This window comes from Falco cherrug, chromosome 5, assembly GCF_023634085.1.
Source record: "Falco cherrug isolate bFalChe1 chromosome 5, bFalChe1.pri, whole genome shotgun sequence".
Classification (NCBI taxonomy): Eukaryota; Metazoa; Chordata; class Aves; order Falconiformes; family Falconidae; genus Falco; species Falco cherrug.
The window spans coordinates 14,913,368-14,930,370 of record NC_073701.1 but is presented as its reverse complement, the minus strand read 5'-3'; the positions used below and the strand labels follow the sequence as shown (position 1 = coordinate 14,930,370).

The 17,003-nt window shown below is 42.8% G+C and overlaps 1 protein-coding gene across 5 annotated transcripts in view; it reads left to right on the top strand.

Moving 5' to 3' along the window:
- Window positions 1–17,003, top strand: part of PRR5 (proline rich 5) — a 94,204-nt gene that overhangs the window by 2,103 nt on the left and 75,098 nt on the right. The window lies entirely within an intron of this gene.

Genomic DNA, 17,003 nt, shown 5'->3' with positions numbered 1-17,003 from the left:
GGACTTAATCTTTGAACAAAAATAATAGGTAATGGCTAAAAATAGGATTTCCTGTTTTAACAATAGAGTTAAATATTGTAATGGATATTAACTGCAGATTGGTCCAGAGCTGGAGGCTCTGACCATTCGCACCTGCTGACCTTCTGGCCTACTTCTTTATTTTCCTTTGAAGTATCACTCATGCATGTCTTTTTGATAATAAACCACAAATGCAAACTAAAAACCTGCTCTTTAAAGGGAAAATTGGAGCTTTTTTGCTGCACAGTAGTGGCACTATAATTTCTAGAACGTATTCTGATCTCATGTAGCTCAGTGCAAACTGGTGAGCTGTGTTCAGGTGGTGCCAACATTTACACAAGTTGTTGGTCCCACGCATGAGCAAGAGCATCCTTGCACCAGAAATAAAACTATTAGGTCTGGTTCTGATCGTGTGAAGAGTGTTTGAAGTGTTTCAGCATTATGGCTAGATAAATGCCTTCATATTAAGGCCAATAAAAATTTTGCCTCTCTGATAATGCTGTCCACAACCTCTCAAGGAACCGTTGAATAATGAGAGCTGGGTATCTGCCTACATCTGTGGCCAGGAATTCATTGACACTGAGCACAAAGAATAGAAGAAAATGACAAATGCTTGTCCAGAAGCACGTCCTTTTTGTGGCATTTGCTTTCTGCTTGGTTTCTTAGGATAAGACTGGCAAGTTTGGGGTGTGGAGAAAACAGTGATTAATTAGCTAGCGTGTATCTAGCCCATGAAAGGCAGAAAATACTGTATGGGGGTGATTTAAGTGCTGTTACTCCCTGCTATTAAAGAAATTGCTTGCCTGCTCTACATCTCAAGTTGGAGTCGTAGGCGATTTTAAGGCATTATTTAAACCGCAGTTAAGGTCTGTTTAAGCAGAAGGGCCAGGGAAGGTCTTTCAGTAGGGAGAAATAATAGGTAAAGATTTTCTTGCTTAAGTCTTTTTTTTTTTTTTCTTCTTCTTTTTTTTTTTTTTTAGTAGCTGCAAAATCTGTGTATGGGAGGGAGGAAAAGAGTCAAATGGAGCTGAGCGAGGAGCTGTGGTGTGAGGTAAAATTCTGATATTGTTCTCTCATGCCACCCTGCAAATACATTTGCATTTAAAATTCCCAGGCGAGCCAAACTGTAGGACCGGTGCAGAATGCTAAATGAAACCTGACAGCTAACTCAGAAAATACCACATAACGATGCCAGGCATTCCCTTGCTCGGACAATTGAGTTGAAGATTATTTCTTGTAATGATTATGGATCTGAAACAAAGACAGGTGCAAAAAAAAAATACGGGGCATATTTTAGTCTGAGCTATTTTCACTTTCTGTCACATTGCCCTGTGACTGCTGGAAGACTCACAGGAACTGTAAACCCCAAATCCCTTCCTGCCCATCAGCTAGCCACAGTATACTCCTTTGTGTTGCTCAGGCTGAAATTCAATCTGCTTGGGAGGCTGGCAAGTGGTTCGGGGCGCAGTTGTGATCTGAAAGATATTGGGTATCACCGCTGAGGTACCCTTTATGCCGCTTGTGTGAGCAGACAAAGCAGCAGCTCTTTTGGGGAACTTGGTGATGCATCTATACAACAAGAAAACGTGTTTGTGCTCAGTGGTGGTTTGATGTAGAAGCCAGGATGATGACAACTGAGGAAGGAACCTGAAAGGCATCAGAAGAGCTCGGTGGGTTTTACCTTTTCATGTGTAAAATTTGGGTGTCTGCAGTTATTAGCAATGAATTGTCCCTCTGCAGACAGACTGACCGTGCAGAACAATCTGAGGAGGCTGAGTGATGGAAATGGGAAAATAAAATGAGTGATAGGTTAACGGTGTATTAGGTGTGAAAGAGCACGTGCAAAGTCACAGGGCTGGAACAAATCCAGGGCCTGTGGTCAGGCGCGGCTGCTGCGGTGAAGCAGTAATACAAGGCAGCTCAGTTGTCCGTGATAGCCCAGTTATAAATGGAAGAGTAACAGGCTTTACATATGCATTGTGGATGCATCTGGCTCCCTGGGTTAAATATAGGCCACCTGTCCTTTGAATGTTTGAGAGAGAAAGGAAAGAGCTGTTTAGGAGAGCAAAGTGACTGGTTTCTGAGGAATGACTAGAACTGCTTAATATAGATGGGTTATCTAAGAAGCAAAGATCCCAACAATTTCAGGTGTGGGTACTCAAGAGAGAATCACTTAGCCTTGCAAGAGGGTGCAGCTAGACTCAGTGGGCTGCAAAAGAGAAGGTAACTTGAACATCAAGAAAAGCTGCTTAACGCACTGAAGCTAAATCATCTTCCATGAAAAGCACTGGTAACGTTTTTTGTTGTTTTGTACAGCTCGTAGACAGCCCTGGAAAATGTGCAGGGCTGGCAGCTCAGGGTCACATCTACCCTGCCTGAGCTGTGCCTGGGGATTAGGGTGGAGGTTTTAGAAACACGGCTTTTCAGTAAGCAGGCCACCTCCTCTGGTGAGAGTCAATTTCTCAACTCCTGGTGTGGTCTGCTGGAAGGGATGGTCATTCTCTGCTAGCTTGAATTAGATGCCTATAGGGAGGGAGATGCACTAGATGAATTAATAGATCTTACTCCATCTTTAGCCTGTGATCCAGGAAATCCGTGAATACTTATCTGGCTGGCCGCTAACATACATGCCATTATGCTGTAAAACAAACACTGTAGCATCTTGTATGCCTTTCTGATTGTGTGGCGAGGGGGGATGGGTGGAGGGAAGTGTTGGTAGACACTTCCCTGTGGTGAGCACAGCAGGCCAGGCTACAGATACTACTTGGTTTACATTGACTCTTGTTAGTTTGTGTTCTTCGACCCATGCTAAATTCTCCTCTTGAGGAGAAGCTGGAAAGCAGCAGGCTTGGGGTGTTTTCCTGCTTTGTATTCCAGCCATTATCAGCAAAAAAATAATGGATATTCTTGGACAGTAGTTACTTACGCCTTTGCCGAGTCCTGCAATAGACATGACATGGTGTACTTGCTGAAATGTGAAGAGCAACTTTAAAGGTGCGCACAGCTCTGCTGCAGGCATAGGCAATGCACAGACAGGGTAGAAGGGCCAAGGGCTGTGATCCAGATTGCACTGCAGTCACGGGAGAGACTGCCACTTTGGATCAGCTCCAGCAGCTCTTCAGTCTGAGATCTCATACTTGTTTGTGTTTGGATTTAATCAGTTTCTTTGGGATTAAAGTATTTGTTAGTACGTGGTTCCAAGAATATAATAAAGTTGCAATTTCTAGTGATACTGTTCTGTTTCCCTTTTCAGATATGAGTTAATGAAAAATCTGATTAAATTAAGAGACCGCAGAGTAGTGTGATGTATGGTAGTATGATAATGTACCTCTCCCAGGTGGTTTGATGTCCTGGCATGTTACCTTTCCTCCACTGGACTTGTTGTTGTATCCCAGAATAAACCAGAGTTTATATAAATTAGACAGGCTGGTACTGCAGAACAGGTGGAGTTATAAGTGCTCCAAGATGGTATGTTGTTGCTAGACAGGGAGGAATATTTTTATTCTGATTCATAGTGGCTGCTTTAAAAATTGGAGGCAGTTTGACTGTCTTCAGCATGAGTGGTTTATTGGAGGGCACACAAGGAAAACATTGACAAACATTTACAACACTGGCTTGAGGATGACTCTCCTTCAATTGCATGTAACTTGAGTCCCCAGATTTCCCCATCTGGTCACTTGGTACCAGGTTTTTACTTCCTGTGTTGTCCATTTGAAGTGGAAGGTCAGAAGAAAGGAAGCTATGAAATGTTGTCTTGATTGCAAAGGAAATCAGAAAGCTGAGAGCAGCAGTCTTCCAGAAAGTATGTTAACCCAGCTTGGATGTGTTCATCCAGCCTCTCTTGTAAGCCAGTACTGCTGGTTTTCTTTTCACCACTATATTAATATTTCTTTCTGTAAAATATTCTGTTAAGGTTTTCTCCAGGAGGGATGGAAAGCCGCTTCTTTTCCTTTGATTAACTACTTATATTCTGATATAGAGAAATCCCAGTGAACTGGTTGAATTTTACAATTTTCATTGATTCCAATGACTAAATTAATTTAACATCCAATTGTCCCTGTAAGAGGAACACCCACTGTTGTCTTCATTAGTTCATCGGTATGACTTGGGTTTATAGTATCAATTACTTTCTAAAGTATGGGTGCTAAGGTTTGCATACGGACAGTCTTGATTCACTCCTGACTGCTCCGTTGGTGGTTGCCATGACTTTGTGGTCATGGTTTTGCTTGTTTTGCTGTTTTTTGTGGTGTAGTTTTTGTTGTTGTTGTTGTTTGGGGTTTCTTAAAAATTCATTTTAATTTCTTATCTGGAGGACTAGGCAAAGGTTGCTGTCAGGAGGTTATCAGACTTAAAAGATGATTGGGTTGGTTTGGCATAACAAAACCTCCACTCCTAAATAAAGCGTAGTTCCTGATATAAATTGTCCTGTAATGTGTCCTATCGGTGAGGTCTGGATCAGTCCAATTCAAAATGCCAGGAAAAAGACATTCTTGTGGTAATTCTGGCATCCCTGAAGATAGAAAGTATTGGAAAATTTGAGAGAGCTTGTTCTCATAAAATAACCAAGCCAGTTTTGTGTAACTGAGAAGCAGCTTGGAAAGTTCAGATAAGAAGCCAGATGTCGGCCCAACCTTGTGAGATTTGCCTGCGTGGATCAAATTTGGCATTACAGCATGCTTCCCAAATTAATTCTGTGATGTGTAATTCCAGCATGAGTCGATTTTCCATTTTATTCTGCATGACTTTTGTTCATCTATCATTATTAAACAATTTCCTGGAGATACTCAGGCTTAAGTATGTGTTTGTATGACTACCAGAATTGTCTGCGGTTATACAGACAGGACAGAAAATATTAATGCAGGCTAGAAGATGAATTTTGCCCATCTACAGCACTGTGTATACCTTGTTACAGTCATCAAGGATTTCTCAGAGTTTACCAGAAGATTTAATCTGAAGAATGGTCCCGGCCAGGTACAAGATGCAAGGTTTAAGCTTAGCATACTCATATATAGTAAATTCCTCTTTCTTTTGCGATTTTTAGGCTCAAGTTTTTAACATTGATAACACACTATTGGCCTCATCCCTTTTTACTCTTTTGCTGGGAAAAGAGTATCCAAAAGAATATTTATTAGCTGATTTAAATCCCATTAACTTCATTTCCTTTTCATGGAGTTTTTAACAATGTTTAATGAGAGATGCAACTGAATTTCAGGGCTGTTACCTCCCCCTGGATACATCCAGGTCTTTCTTGAATTCCTGTGAACGTTTCTTGATCATTCACATTTTAATCCCCATCCTCATAATTGTTTTGTAGGATATGGAAAGTCCTGTAGATGCTGATTCTGGTAGAGTTTGTCATGCTTATTTAACAAATAGTTCCAGTCCCTCATTTATCTGCCTTAATATCTGTTGTTTGTTGGTGATTTGATTTTTCCCCCCCCTGCCTTTAAGCCCCGGGGTGAGGTGCTAAGACCACACTGTGCTAAGCAGAGTACAAACACAAAACAAGGTGCAGTCCCTGCCCTGCACATTAAAACTTTCTTTTTATGACTAAAGGAGTGAGGTTCCTCCTAACTGATCTGTACTGGGACCCCTCCAGATTCTCAGTTGCAACTTGAGCAGCATTTAGATACCCTAGAAAGTAAATCTTCATTTTAGGGAAAACAAACTCAGCACCGCTGTTGCAAAAACAATCCTAGTGCTTGTTGGAAGCTGTGAAAATTTAAGTTTATAAAGCCTACCTGTTATCTGTGTGCTTAGGCAAAAATATGATGCTCTTTCGTCTTTGCCTTGCTTTTCCTCATTCAAACAAGTCGGCTGATGAATGCTTTAGATGAAATGTGCCCCTTCTATTCTCTGTCATCTTTGCTTGCCGCCTTTCAATAGTTTCTCTATTCAGTGTTAAACAGGAAAAGAAAGCCAGTACTAAAAATTAAGATATTCTGTTACCACATAATCCTGTGAAGAACCATGTTCTGCTTCTCCCACAAATGGTCAAACTAGATTTTAGGGCCAGCAAGGAACCTTTCTATGAATGCAAGAAGAATGATAAAAGCACAGTGAAATTACAGATCATTGCATTGCTGAGCACAAATACGTGGAACACTCTGTACCCTTTGAAGACAACAGCCAGGAGTGTGGTTTTGTAGGCAGCAGGGGGTCAGAGGAAGAGCTTGGGAATGTCAGAGGGCAGTTAACTAGGCTTTTCTAGGCATTCCTTGTTTTTTCTTTGGTTTTCCTTACAGCTGCTTATACGTGCACAGACATATATAGATACCCATGCAGATGCATGATGTTTAACGGACCAAGCATGGAGGCTGACCCACCGTGCTTGAAACAGCAGCCACCACTCAGCACGTTTTACATGTCCTCCCTAGCGCCCTGTGTAGCCTTGTTTGGGGAATTAAATGGAATATGACTCCTGGAAAGATACGTCGGATATCTAGATGACGCCTTTCTTGTACTGGCACAGCTGGTGGAAAAAAGTGTATGGGGCTTGCCATTATTTTGATCCAGGAGGAGGCATGTCCAGACAGACCCTGGATGGCTTCTGTGCCTTGATGCCCTCACCAGCAGGTGCTAGGAAGGATGGATGTGGCTTTCTGCTGCTAGGACCTACCCTTGAATGCTACTTGCTTCGTGCTCTTAGGGAGCATGTGGGGAATGCTACGTGTTGTGAAGACCAACAAAACGGCTGACACATGTATTGGGATTCCTACTCTTTCAACCCGAGCTTTCCAAAGCCTGGCAAGATACATCTGGTAGAGCCCTGAAGAGCTCAGAATGGCTTTTTATCCACAAGTCCTGTTGAGCAATATTTACATAAGTTGGGGCAGGATCTCCTGGGGTTTGATCTTTGGGTATGGCCCAACTCTTTACCACTGTACGATTCCATATAAAGTTTAGAGGCATGTTGTGGTTTGGGATGCTCACAGTGATTAGGAGGACTTCTGGAGGGGCGTGGGGAGCTTAGGCAACCATTGCTACTCTTTTGGCTGGCCCCAGCAGCTCTGTGCATGCATTCAGATTCCAGATCCAAGCAAATAAAAGCTATTTGCTTAGGTCCCCTCCCACTGCCTTTTTTTTTTTTTTTTTTAACTCCTGCATCTGCTGTGTTGCACAGTCTCCTGCCAGCATCTACAAATGAGACAGTAATGAAGCTAATTTATTAAGATGATAGATTAAAAATAGGAAATAACAGTGGATTTAGTGGAATTTGAAGACAATTCTGACCTCAGAGGAGCACAGCATGGTGTGCTGGAATAAAGCTGAAGGATGGCGCCCTTGATAGGGATGTCCAAAGTTATAGGGGATGTTTGAAGTCATTGAAGAGAGACTCACTTTGCTTGTGTTTTAAAAACACCATTTTTTGCTGACTCTACAGCAAAGCCCCTATCTTCCTACCTTGGAAGCAAAGTACAAACCATTGCTAAAGCGCACTAGTGATGCAGGTCCCCCTGCATCAGTTTAGTTCTTAATTTATTATGTTTTTTGCTTACTGAGAGGAAGTGTGAAGTGGGTTGTGTGGCTTTGGATGGTGGCAGAAGGTATCTGGGAGTGGCGAGTCTGGCACTGCTGCAAACAGAACCTGGTGCTTGTGGCTCTGTAGCTGCTGAGCAGGGTGTGATGGGCCAGGGCTTACACTGTTGTGTAACAAGAGTTGGGTGAATTCTGGGAGAGTGCCTGGGTAAGAAATCTAAGTGCAGGGTTTATGTGAACAAGTGTGGAGAAGTTGAGTAATGCCCATGCATTTAGAGTAGCTAAAGGTATTGATTAATTTTGCATTGAGTTTTTAGGTACAAATCCTGTCTATAAGCAGCACTGTGTGCCCTCTTCCTTGGAGCTTTTCCATGCGAACAGTGCTGTCTCGTGCTTGCATCACTGACAGCCAAGTCGTGTGTGCTGTTCTATTTCCCATCCCTCCATCTTCTCTGATGACTTTTCAGTTTCTTCTATTTAAGAACTGCAAATTACTACTGTAAACCTATTACTCTCTAGGGTTATGTTTATCTGATGCTGATTTAACTGAATGGAGCTGCGCAACAGCCTAAAAGCTAAGACCATGTGAATTAGGATGCTAGGTCATGTTGGGGACTCCCAGTTTCTTGCAGTATTTACTCTTCCACTTAGTAGCTTGAAGAAATATAAGGGAAATACTTACTGCAGCCTCTATGCATGGAATAACTTCAGGGGAGTATGCAGATTCACCAGCCCTGCTGTACCTCTGTACACCTATGTGAAACGCAGTGCAGCTCCCTGGTACCGAAGTGGTACCTAAGTGGAAGATGGATGTTTGGCACAGCACAAGCTTGATACAGCTGTGACCTTGTGCTTTGTCCCAGCAAGGCTGTGCAGTGGGGGACAGTGTCAACAGGGAACAAGGACAGAAGGGAAATGACCTTCCAGTTACCCCTCCTCCCTCCCAGAAAAATCTGGGCCTTGTCAAGTCACCCTGAAGCTAAAACAGTTTAAAAACTCATTAAGTCAACCCACCGCCCTTGCTGGCTAGCAGAAATCTGGTCTTCATTTCAGTTAATTCTGGTTCAGCCACCAAAACCCCTTAGTATTTGACCCTTAGGGTGAATTCCAGCTGTTTATTTTAAAAAGCCAGTCTGGCTAACACTTTCTTGGGGCAAGAGCCTTCCTCTTATGGGGGATACCAAGCCTGAAGAGTCCAGGCTCCACAGAGGACATTTATATTCAAATAGAAACAAGCAGAGCTTTTTACTGAGTCGAAAATCCCCATCTCCGGTGTGTTCGCCGGCTGACTGCTGCAGAGTCTTATTTGCTGTGCTTTTGTGGCTCCCTGGCAGTGCTCTCTGCTGTCACATTTCATTGTATGTTTTCCATGAGCACAAAGGCATCTGTGTTAATCTCTCGTTTTCCAGGCAATTCAGTGTTTTCTTCCAGCCTCTGGCTGCCTCCTTTTTCTCTGCTTCTCCCAAGGTGGAAGTCAAATTTGGTAAAATGGAGTAACAAATATGTATAATGGGGATTGACCCAAGTTTTCAAGACTTGAAAATTACTGTGAGAGGAAACCAAGTGGGCTTATGCCCTTCTTTATTTCTGGGTTTGTTTTTTTTGTTTGTTTGTTTTTTGGGGTTTTTTTAATAGAAAGTCAGATCCAGCCCAGGCTGTGAGTCTCTGTGACCACAGTAAGTCAGGCAAGGCAAGAGGGGCTCTTGCATTTCTTCCTTCAGCAAAACCTGCAGACTTCTGGTCAAATCCTGCCGCCTATGAAAGGCAGCATGTTATTTCAGCTCTTGAAGGTCTGCCTGTGGACTGCTCCATCAATGAAGAAAATGTACTTGGGGAAGCTAGGGAGGAGGAACATTCTCTTGTTTTTTTTGTTTTGTTTCTCACTTTTGAGGGCGATTTTTGTTTTTTTCTGTTGTTGTGGTTGTTTTCACTTCTTTGAGCATCATGATCATGTCAGAAAATGTTTTAGAAAGACTTATCTTTCTTCTCCTGTCCTTTAATTAGTGGATGAGAGCTATCAAATATCATCCCAAGAATATTTTGGCAAAACCAAGACAGTTGTGGTGTATATGTAAGATAAACAGAAGGAAAATACCAGGATTTTATAGCAGTCATATAGTATTAATAGTAGGCTTTCAACTTCTGAGGCTTCAGAATTAATTTTGAGGCAGGGAAGTAGTTTTTTAATTACCTTTAAATAGAGTGCTGAGGAGTAAAAAAAGCTGCATTGACTGTGCATGGGGAATGGAGCACCAGTAACCCGGACCGTCTTTATTTGGGGACCACTGCCTTATAGTGGTCTCAGTGGGGTCTTCAGTATTGAGCTGGATACAGACTCAGTGTGAAACAAATGGAGTCTGCTGGCCTTTTGTGGTGTCTGGTAAAGCCTTTTTCTCTTGCATGGTTTGAAAATGAAGGGAAATAGGCAGTAATTTTGGGGTTGGTTTTTGAGTTGTCTGGCTTGCTGCTATGAGATTATGTGGAAATGCTTTCACTGCTCTTTAGTTACCCATGAATGATTGTGCCTAGAACATATCCCAAGAGAACATATGCTTCTGGTTTTGCTTATGCTTAATTATCTTTTTTATGCTGCCTTCCCACAGCACCTGCCTCAGTCAGATTTTGGTCTGTGACTGAGGCTCCACAGTTTGAGAATAATGCAAAAAACCCCAACAAGTAATAATTCAAAATCCTTAAATACAACTACTTCTGTAGTTGTAGATGCTTAGGAGCCTGCTCGATAAAGCTTGGAGGAAAAATTTTCTTGACTTGCAGTTAGTTTTTATTTTAGGTGCGATTGCCTTTGAATCTCAGAGAGTTTTCTCCGAATAAACATTCTGAGAAACGATGCTTAGGCTTGTGCAGTCTCTCAAGCAGTTTTCCTGTTTTGGGTTTGGTTCTTGGGGGTTTCCCCCCTCTTAATTTTCTTTGCGTCTGAACCCTTGGCAGCTTTCCAGCATTGTTCTCAGACCTGCTGAGAAGGAGTGGAGGAGCTATGCTGTCTCGATGCTAATTCAGCAGAGATTGAGCGATAGGGTTTGGTAAAGGTTAGAGATGTTGGCTGAGGGTAGGTTCAGAGTCACCTACCCGGTCATGTGCCTCAGCTTGTGGTTCCTCCAAGTTGTACGTGCCTTTTTCTTTCTTTCTTGGGGAAGGTGTTACCAAAGCTGGCCATTGGTCTTCAGGATCTCTCTTCTGATTAACTTTTTTTTAATTTATTTTTTTTTTTTTAATGCATAAGTGGAATAACTGATGCTTTAGTGCGAATACTGTGGTCCTGGCAAAAGCCTGCCTCTCTCCCTTCGTTATAGAAGCTGTACAGGTGATTGTGTCTCTGCATAATGCAGAACAGTGACAAACAAGACTCCAGGGAATTTCATGGTCAGAGCACTTACTGGCCAGAATTGTCCACCAGCACAAATTCAACAAGCTTCGCAGTATGCCTTGATACCCAGATTTTTCCTTCTCTTTGGTTACCACTTAACTTTTGGCTATTGTAATTTCATAAGATTTCCCAGAGTTTGGTTTCACATGTAGCAAGGTCTTCTGGTTGGGTTGTGCTGCTGGATCTGAAATCTAAATCACGTTGCCTTTCAACCACTTGTGATAACAGGATCTCCAGTGTTTCCTCTGTTTTCATGGAAGCTTGAAAATTCTCCAACTATATAATCTTTTGTTGAAGAAGCAGTTTTGTTCGGGTTTTAAATGGCTGCTCCTCCTTGCACAGGGTTTTCACCTGCTTAAAAAAGGGTTGTAGAAATAGTGTTAAAAAAGTTGTATGTTTACGTTCTCCTTGCACCAGCAGAAAATTGCATTGAGGCTTTTGCTGGATGACTCAGATAAAGCACAGCAAAGATGCTGCGCTGCCATCCACTCAGCAAGCTGCTGTTTCCCGGTAAAATATGGAGAGGCCCCCTTTGCCCCAGCTGTTTGATACTGCCCCTGCCCCTCTGCCAGCAGTTAGTCTTGCACATGTCTGCTTAGCAAAATAGACAGTGTGAGCAATCCCTAACATATTTCAGGGAAAATCAGAAAGCTCTGGTTAAACTGTGAATGGGAGATGCTTAAATGAGGGTGGCTGTCTTGGTGCTGGTGTGGCTGCTCCTCCTCAGCCCCAGGCAGGAGTGATCTCTAAACCAGTGACTACTTTAACCCTCCCACTTACATCTGCAAAGGGATCTGTTTGCACAGTGTGATGGTATCTGAGCAGAAACTTATAGTGGTTTAAATAAATCCATTTAACACTAGTGCAGCTATCATGTTGTGCATGTTCTGGCAGAACTTGAGTTTTCCTGTGAACCTGGATAACGTGTTAGTTTGCAAAACGTTCATCTTTAAATTGCCCGGTATTGTTTTTCTAGCAGCTTTTTTTTTCTCCTCTGCCTGGTGAGAGGCTAATGCTTGGGGCTTTCCGTTATGAGTGGTTTTTTCTGTCCACAGGTCTTGGTACATGCCCCCAAATCTCACAGAGCACTGTGCTGGGAGCAGGCTGCCTGTGGCCTCTCAGCAGGCAGTAACTCTTCCTTTGCTGGAAACAAACTCATCCATCCATTCATGTGTGACAATCTCAACAGTCACGGAAATTTCAGTAGAAATAAAGACATGACAATGAAAGTCTCTTAGGACAACCTGGCAAATTCAGATGGGAAAGAAAAAGACATCACCACCCAGACTGAAAAGGGTGTAATTTTAAAAAGTTTAAAGCTGTGTAGACCTTTAGCCAAGTTGGGAACCAGTTGGGTAGTCCAGGATAACTCATTGCTTTTACCAAGTGGAGGAGAATAGAAATGTTTTAGGTTTTTCTCTTTATTGGTGAATCAGGGTTCCTTTTTTGTTCTTTTTATGGTAAAGATGTTTCTTTTCAGTTCAGCTGATACCAGTTTAGCTGTCTAGATGGTCTTGAGGCTTTTGTGTTTGTATGCTCACAGTAGTGGCAGATTGGGACAATGCCATGATGATTGACAAAGTCACATCATTTTCTGGCTGTAGAATGACCAAAAGGAGACTTTGTGATACTGCTACTGTTGCTGTTATTTGATCATGATTGTACTTAAGCAACTTACTAGCATAACCATTGTATTAGACTTTACACAAATACATGGAAATAGATACTTAAAATGCATATATATACACACACATATATATGCATAGACATTCTCAGTTGTTAAAAAATAAGAGGTCTGGTAAGAATTCTTTGGAGTGAGAAGATACCTAGAGTCAGTGCCAGTGAGGATGCTGCAGCCTCCTTCAGTCCTCTGATAAATACCTGGTGTCAACTGGCATGATCTAAGTCTTAATGGACAAGTTTATATTAGATTTTTCTCTGATTAAACTGCCAGCAGTCCAGCAGGAACAGCTTCCAAATCATGCTCTCTTCAGCTGATAGGCAGTGTTTTCTTCCTTGATTTCTTTGCAGCTGGTGAGCCAAACCAGCATTACACCTGCCTGCCATTCATCTGGCAGCTTTGCCAGTGCCAGACCAGCTGTGCAGCAGCAGTTGCCATCTGTCTGGGGTGAGGACAGATTGCTAGTACAGAGACTCAGGAAATAATTAGAAGGTGAATTTAATTTGCTCGTCAAGCACGTTGAGGTCCAAGTAGCTCTCCCTCCCCCTGCTAAAAGAATCGGGGCGGGGGGAAGGAAAGAAAATTATAGGAGGGAAATACAGTGAGGAAAGAATCGAGCTGTGTCCTTGCCATCTGTCCACTTGGACGGGTGCAGCTGCTCTGCCATTGACAGGTTGCTGTCTCTCCACCCAGCGCAGATGGCCAAATGACTTGCATCGTGAACACAAATCACTGAAGATTAATACTAGTAAATAGCCTGGTCAGAATAAACTGTACCTGGAGGCAGAGCCTCTAGCTGCTTGAAAACGATTAGGTATCCTCTCCTTTCTCCCTGCTCTCCACTGAAGATTTTCCCACAATTTGGGAGACAAACATAATTTCAGTGCACATGCTTTTTTTTGGATCAAAGCCCGTACCTTTGAATGCAGCATGTTCAGTTTTGGAACATGAAAAGGTTATCTAGAAGCAAAGGGGAATAGCCAGTTGGAGCTATAGTGGGACTACTGTGCTTAAAATTAGTTAAGGATGTGCTTAAATGCTTCGTTAGCTCAGGGCTTCCATCTGCTACTTGGGGCTGTACCGCTTCTGACAGTCCCAGCTCCAGGGGCAGGTGGAAACATGGAAAACAGGCAAATGCAGACTTCAAAGTAACGAATATTCAAAACTAAACAAAAATAGCAAGGGTGTAGTGTGCTTTTGTGAATGGCTTTAGGCACCTTTCTTGAAAGTTCAGCTGGGCACTCAAGAGGTGTCTGAGGGGTTCCCCCAGCATAAAGTGTGTGTGAAGTCCATGTCTCCTCTCCTGGAGCCACAGGCTCTTCAGGGTGGTCTTGTAACAACCTGGGTACTGATCCAGTATCTGTTGACATCAGTAGAAAAACACCTTGTGTACCCAGTATAAAAAAAATTCAGCACATGACTTTTTTTGGTTTTCCTCTCCTGGTATTCCTAATGATCATAGAGATTTTCCAGAGATTAGTCACTGGCAAGTTTTCCATTCCTGAGCCCAAAGGACCATTCCAGCAGTTGTTAATCCTCAACAATAGCTCTGCACTTGAGTCATTACTGCAAAACTGAATATTGTTTAGAGGCTCAGGGTGGCTCTTGTAGCTGTTCAGGGAGGTGATGATGGGGTGGCTGTTTCTACATCCCTGGTATTTTTCTAGTCTACAGTACATCACTGTAGGACTTTAGATTATGGATGGCAGCAGCACAGAAAGACAGCCAAATTGAATCCAGGTGCTTTTTATGATAGTCCTGTAATTGCTGCTGCGTCTATTAACCTCTTCTTTTTTAAACTTACTATCTTACTCTCTTATTTCCCACAAAACCCTTCCCTATGTACTGCCTCCAGCATACCAAGTCCTGACATGGTTGCACAGTTTATGTGGCCTCTGGCTGGTTGCAGTGATGGAGGATTGATGAAGCCATGAACTTGCTGGCTTCTGTATAAGTCCAAGCCCAACATGCCCATCTCCCCAAACTTTGGCAGCCGAGAGATGAGAGACTTGGTCTGTCTTCTCCCAGCAGTAGTTTATCCTCTGCTATCCAGACATATCATCCTCACTGTATCCTTTTCCCCTGTTATTCTCAAGGGGTTCAGGCAGCTGTACCTGCTTTGAGAATGGCAGCCGATGTAGGCTGTGAGCTGTATTCTCATGTCACTGGGTTTCCTCAGGAAGGTTTTGACTGAGCAGCTGCCATCTCGTGTGTAGTCAGAAGCAGAGTCTGAGAGTGTAGTAGAAATGTCAGAGGAAATATAAGGAGTTGCTACCTCCAGCTATTTACTACCTTTCTTCAAAATCTGCAAGGCTGGTAAAGCAAAAAGTATCTCAATATTGCATCTGGCAGCTTCACTGGAACCTCACCTTTCCTGGCAGCAGAGCTGACACCATTGGATTTTGCAGAGAAACTGTGTAACACATCCCCTCTGCCAGCTTTGATTCGCTAGAGCGGGGGAAGGGGCAGAAGGGGTAGTAGTGTTATAATTTCTTAAATTTCTCTGCAAACTTGGAAACCATCTGTAATGTGCTTAGGATGAACTGCCTACTTACTGTTCTTATTGTTATTTCCTCCCCCCCCCCTCTTCCATCATGAAATGCAAGTGGCAATCACTTCTGCTTTCAGGATGTGTGACTGGAGTACTACCCATGTAAGGACTGGTTTTGGGTTTTTTCTTTCTTTTTTTTTTTTTTTTTCTCCTCTTTATTATTCAGTCATCCTGGAAGGTGAGAATTACCACGTTTCACACTCCGTTTGCCAAATCCATGCCACCCAACCAAAATTTTCTTTTGCAGCCAGGACCTTTTGAGCATCTTGTCAAACTCTGCTACAGGTCCTGTGTATGTCTCTAATCTGGTTCCGATGCTGGCGTCGTTAGGTTTGGTTAGCCCTACTGTGACCATAAGTAACCCCAGCTCTTCTCTAAAAACAGAGAAATGTGAGTGGCTTTTGCTGTGGTGTATGCCTGAAAAGTTTCTGGCTCAGCACCTGGTGATTTGAGTGGAGATGTCCATGTTAATGTTGGTGGGCCTTAGAGCATGTTCAGCAAAGTCTACAGATTTGTGAAAAGAGACAAAGTTGTCAAGGGAGTTTGCGGGTCATGACCTTGTCATTCCTTTTTGCTGTGCGGACTTGAAATTCTTGCTGCGTTGGAAGTCAGTTTTGGCTCTGCTCTGCTGTCAGTTGTCTGTCTCTGCCTCTCCTGTTGCTTCTTCCAAAGCCTGTTTATGGCTGGCTCTGCCAGGAGCGATGGATCAGATGAGGAGGGTGTGATTTGTTTCTCTAAGCTGGCTATGAGTCTCAGTTGCCCAGGATCCATCAGTCTCTTAATCTCTCCCTAGAGGGTTGCTGCTGTTCTTAATAGGAAGCTACTGTTCACAGCGGGTGTTTTTCATGTAGCCTTCAGAAGCAGCTTCCTCAAATGTGGTCTCACACCTCTGCAGACAGAGGCTGAGCAGTGGGCTGGGAGAGGGACTGGGGTGAGGGTGGCGGTGGGCAGGACCTCCTCGCAGTGCAAGAATTGATTATAAATGAGAAGACAAATTGAAATGTTCCCTTTTTGTTTTTCCACCTCCCACAGTCTTGGGAATGAGGAAGGAGGCCAGTAAGAAATGTTGGCATTTCAGTTAAAAACAAAGGTAGCTGAAGGGGAACGACTCTTGTGTTTCTTTGTTTTGGGTTTTTTTTTTTTTGGTTGTTGTTATTTTTGGACAAATGTTGCTACAGAGATAGTGCCAGATGCTGTGTAAAAAATCCTGGCTGAATTTGCTCAGTTCTCAAATACAGGGGTAAAGCAATTGACAGACCCCATCTGTGAGATTGCCTAAAGTGACTGAGCCACCAAAGGGGTGTCAGCAGGTGCTCAGGTGAAATTCTTCCAAAATGCCCTCATTTACACTCACTGCATCCTTTCCCAGTAAAACCCTTCAAACGCTGCTTCAAAAATTCATGAATTTGAGTGCTTTAATGGAAGCAAAGGAGAGACCTTTCTGTTTTGTCCTGAAAGGGCCTGTGGAAAATTCAAAGGGAACTTTTAATGTTTGGTTATGCTGCATTCACCCTCCAAGAACCCTTTTCCCTGAGTTAAGTGAAGCTTTAATGTCTTATTGAGATTGCTGTGGGATGTTGACTTACATGTGAGACCTTTAAATGGGCAGCCTGTAAACTAAGGCACTTAAAATCAAATATGGATTTAGCTTAAAATGATGCACATTATGAATAGGATTTTCCTGCTAAAATTGTTGAATAATTTTTTATAATTTTCATTAAATCAAAGCCAGGTCAGTGCAGAAAGATTTAAAAATGTTAGTCAATAAAGACTTTTATGAATTTGAGGAGCACTGCCGTCAGGATTTTTTGTGTGTCTGTTTTGTTAAGTCGTAGTTAGCCCTTGAAAAATGTGTTGCTGTTTTACCTCTACAATTAAATTCACAGCCT